A 5,000-nucleotide genomic window follows, 5' to 3' on the forward strand; every position below is an offset into this window, starting at 1 on the left:
TGCGGAGTGGAGCGGAAGTCCCGCCGCGGCAGCAGCAGCCCCCCCTCCCTACCACCCCGGCGGGCCATCCGCCCAAGGCCCACCCCAAGCGTTCCAAAGTACCGAGGAGCGTTGCAAACGGGAACGGCCCGGACACGCGTCCCGGTCTCACGGGATGCGCGTCCCGGTCGCACGGGTCGCGCATCCCGGGAGGGCCGACGGAGGAAGCCGGCGCACGGCCGCCGCGCGGACGGCCGGCGGCGGCGCCCATGCGCCGGGGCCTCGGCGGGCACGTGCCGGCTCCCTCGGGGACGAACGGTGCCGGGCGCGCCCGCCGCGAGGCGACGGACTTGTGCGGAGTGGAGCGGAAGTCCCGCCGCGGCAGCAGCCGCCCCCCCTCCCTACCACCCCGGCGGGGCATCCGCCCAAAGCCCACCCCAAGCGTTCCAAAGTACCGAGGAGCGTTGCAAACGGGAACGGCCCGGACACGCGTCCCGGTCGCACGGGATGCGCGTCCCGGTCGCACGGGTCGCGCGTCCCGGGAGGACAGACCGAGCAAGCCGAGGTGCCGCTCACGGCCGCCGCGAGGGACGTACGGCGCCGGCGCCCGCGCCCCGTGGCACGGCCTAGAGCGTGCCCCCTTGCCACCCCATCGGGGCATCGGCGCAAAGCCCACCGCGGGGTAGATAACCGAAGGCAACGAGGGACGGTGGATGCACATATCCGAGCAGTGGCGATAGGGCCGGAGGGAGCACCGACAGGGCCGTGAGATTTTAAAGTACCGAGGGAATTTGCAAACCGGGCCCGCCCCTCCCCCCGTCCATCGCACGCCGATCGGGGGTCCGGCGCCCCGCGGGGGGCTGCCGGCATGCGCTCCCGGTGCAGGCATCGACGAGCCGCCCGCGACCTCCACTCGGGTCCGAGCCCCCAAGCGCGGATGCCGAAACGCGCCGGCCGCGGCAGCCCCACCCCTGCCACCCCATCGGGGCATCGGCGCAAGGCCCACCCTGGGGTAGATAACCGAAGGCAACGAGGGACGGTGGATGCACATATCCGAGCAATAGCGATAGGGCCGGAGCGAAGACCGAGGGGGTCGGGGGGTTTTAATGTTCCGAGGGAAGTTGGAAACGGGGCCCGCCCGGACGCCCGTCCCTCGCACGCCGATCGGGGGTCCCGCACCCCGCGGGGGGCTGCCGGCATGCGCCCCTAGTACAAGCATCGACGAGTCGCCCGCGACCTCCACTCGGATCCGGCGGCGCACGCGCGGATGGCGAAACGCGGCGGCCGCGGCTGCAGCCCCCCTACCACCCCGTTGGCGCGTTGGCGCAAAGCCCACCCCGGGGAGGATAACCGAAGGCGACGAGGGACGATGCATGCACATATCCGAGCAAATACCGAGAGGGTCGGGGGGAAGACCGAGAGGCAAGGGGTGTTTAGAGTACCGAGGGAAGTTGCGAAAGGGGCCCGCCCGGACGCTCGCCGCTCGCACGCGGATCGGGGGTCCGGCGTTGCGCGCCGCCGGCCAGCGCGATCCGGCGGGGCGCACGGAGGGCGCCGCCCATCGCCGGAGCTTGCTCGGTCATCTCTGCCGCACGGACACGTAAGCACCGCCGCGCAAGGTTCGGCCGGCGGGGCGGACGGTTCGCCGCCGCAGGCCTTTCCCGCAGCCGGAACGTGGGCCCGGCGTTGCGCGCCGGCGGGCCGCGCAATCCGCCGGGGCGCACGGCGGGCGCCGCCCGTCGCCGGGGCTTCGCTCGGTCATCTCGGCCGCACGGACACGTGCGCGCAGCCGCGGAAGGTTCGGCCGGCGGGGCGGACGGTTCGCCGACGCAGGCCTCTCCCGCGGCCGGAACGCGGGACCGGCGTTGCGCGCCGGCGGAAGGCGCGATCCGGCAGGGCGCACGGCGGGCGCCGCCCGGGCTTCGCTCGGTCATCTCGGCCGCACGGACACGTGCGCGCCGCCCATCGCCGGGGCTTCGCTCGGTCATCTCGGCCGCGCCGCCACGTGCGCGCCGCCGCGGAAGGCTTGGCCGGCCGGGCGGACGGTTCGCCGCCGCAGGCCTTTCCCGCAGCATGCGCCCCTTCGCCCGAACGACCGCGGGACTCCGGTACGGCCTAGCCGTCGGCCGCCCGGCTGCAAGCCGTCGGGGCCGCTCGATCCCCGTCGCGTGCCGGCCGCCGCTCGGGCCAGCCGGCCGGCTGCCGCACGTAACCTCTGACCTCATCAGCGGTCGATCCGCACCGCGCTGGTCTTCGGTGCGGACCCGTCGGGGCCGTGCCGCGCCGGCCGTCGCATCCGGTTCCGCAGGCGCCGCCCGGTTGCCTCCCGCCCTCGTGCGCTCGCGCCGGCCGGGCGACGCGGTGCCCGCGGGACTCGGGCATGGTTGAGCCGTCGGCCGCCCGGCGGCATGCCGCCGCCGCTCCGCGCCGCGTGCCGGCTGCGCTCCTCCCCGCGCCCGTCCGCGGGCGGGCCCGCCGCCGCTCGCGCCGGCCGGGCGACGCGGTGCCCGCGGGACTCGGGCATGGTTGAGCCGTCGGCCGCCCGGCGGCATGCCGCCGCCGCTCCGCGCCGCGTGCCGGCTGCGCTCCTCCCCGCGCCCGTCCGCGGGCGGGCCCGCCGCCGCTCGCGCCGGCCGGGCGACGCGGTGCCCGCGGGACTCGGGCACGGTTGAGCCGACGGCCGCCCGGCGGCATGCCGCCGCCGCTCCGCGCCGCGTGCCGGCTGCGCTCCTCCCCGCGCCCGTCCGTGGGCGGGCCCGCCGCCGCTCGGCCTAGCCCCCCGGCTGCCGCACGTAACCTGCGACCTCGTCGGCGCTGGATGCGCGTCGTGACAGTTTTCGGTGGGGCGCCGCGGAGGCGCCGGGGGCCCATGCGACGGGCCAGGGGGCGAACGGAGGGCTCGGTCAGCCCTAACAGGGGACCGGCGACAAAGGAGCGGTCGCGCAAAGCTTCGTAAGGGACCCAGACGACGGGCCTACCGATCCGAAGCACCGCGCACGGACGCGCAGCGGGCCCACGACGGGCCGACACGGAAGGCCCGCCGCCAAGGCCGCAAAACCGACAAAGGAACCCACGGGGACGCACCAGAGCGGGCAAAGCTTTCACCGAACGGGACGGGACCGAGCCCCCGCAACAGGCGAGGGCGACGGATCCGACCAAGTAAGGCCGATCCCGCTCCACGCACGCGCGGCCGCAGGAACTTCGTGAGGGACGGGACGACCGGCCGACCGAACCGAAGCGCCGCGCACGGCCGCCGCGAGGGCCGGCCGGAGGCATAGACCGAGCGCCGCGCCAGCGGAAGGAGCGTGCCGGCTCCGTCGGGGACCACCTGCGCACGGTCCGTCCGAGCGAGCCGACGGACCGGCGCGGAAGGCCCGGCGCCGAGCCCGCAAAACCGACAAAGGAACCCACAGGGACGCACCAAAGCGGCCCAAGATTTCACCGAGACGGGACCGAGCCCACGCAACATGCGATGGCGACGGATCGGACCAAGTAAGGCCGATCCAACTCCGCGCGCGCGCGGCCGCGAGCACTTCGTGAGGGACAGGAAGACCGGCCGACCGAACCGAAGCGCCGCGCACGGCCGCCACAAGGGCCGGCTGGAGGCGTAGACCGAGAGCCGCACCAGCGGAAGGAGCGTGCCGGCTCCGTCGTGGGCCAACTCCGCGGGGCCCATCCGAGCGAGCCGACGGGCCGGCGCGGAAGGCCCGGCCGAACCCGCAAAACCGACAAAGGAACCCACAGGGACGCACCAGAGCGGACAAAGATTTCACCGAACAGGACGGGACCGAGCCCACGGAACATGCGAGGGCGAAGGATCGGACCAAGTAAGGCCGATCCAACTCCGCGCGCGCGCGGCCGCGAACACTTCATGAGGGACGGGAAGACCGGCCGACCGATCCGAAGCACCGCGCACGGCCGCCGCAAGGGCCGACCGAAGGAATAGACCGAGCGCCGCACCAGCGGAAGGAGCGTGCCGGCTCCGTCGTGGGCCAACTCCGCGGGGCCCATCCGAGCGAGCCGACGGGCCGGCACGGAAGGCCCGGCCGAACCCGCAAAACCGACAAAGGAACCCACAGGGACGCACCAGAGCGGACAAAGATTTCACCGAACGGGACGGGACCGAGCCCACGCAACATGCGAGGGCGAAGGATCGGACCAAGTAAGGCCGATCCAACTCCGCGCGCGCGCGGCCGCGAAAACTTCGTCAGGGACGGGACGACGGGCCGACCGATCCGAAGCGCCGTGCACGGCCGCCGCAACGGCCGGCCGGAGGCGTAGACCGAGCGCCGCGCCAGCAGAAGGAGCGTGCCGGCTCCGTCGTGGGCCCGCTGCGCGTGGCCCATCCGAGCGAGCCGACGGGCCGAATCCCTCGAGGACGAACGGTGCCGGGCACGCCCGCAGCGAGTGCCCACGGCGGGCTTGTGCGGAGTGGAGCGGAAGGCCCGCCGCGGCGGCAGCAGCCCCCCCTCCCTACCACCCCAGCGGGGCATCCGCCCAAAGCCCACCCCAAGCGTTCCAAAGTACCGAGGAGCGTTGCAAACGGGAACCGCCCGGACATGCGTCCCGGTCGCACGGGATGCGCGTCCCGGTCGCACGGGTCGCGCGTCCCGGGAGGGCCGACGGAGGAAGCCGAAGTGCCGTGCGCGGCCGCCGCGACGGCCGGACGGCGGCGGCGCCCGTGCGCCGCAGCAAAGGCGGGAGCGGCCCGGCTCCGTCCGGGGCGCCGCGAGCTTCGGTCGAACCTTTGCCGTGACTCTTCGCAATAGGCCAAGCCCATTCACACTTGGCCAAGCCTAGGCCAAGCCAAGGCCTCCAATGCTTGGCCAAGTGCCTCCAAGGTCGGCCAAGACGGTGCCCAGCGTGCCAAAGCCATGGCATGCCCATGCGCGGCCCAAGCCGCGCCCATGAGCCCCAGCCGCACGCGGCCGCGCGCGCCCGCGCCCAGGCCACGGCCGCGCTGCGCGCCTGGCGCGCGCGCCCGCGCCCAGGCCACGGCCGCGCCCAGGCCCCGGCCGCGC

The sequence above is a fragment of the Phoenix dactylifera genome, chromosome 10 (assembly GCF_051530095.1).
Source record: "Phoenix dactylifera cultivar Ajwa chromosome 10, Ajwa_hap1_PhDact_Kaust_v1.1, whole genome shotgun sequence".
Lineage (NCBI taxonomy): Eukaryota > Viridiplantae > Streptophyta > Magnoliopsida > Arecales > Arecaceae > Phoenix > Phoenix dactylifera.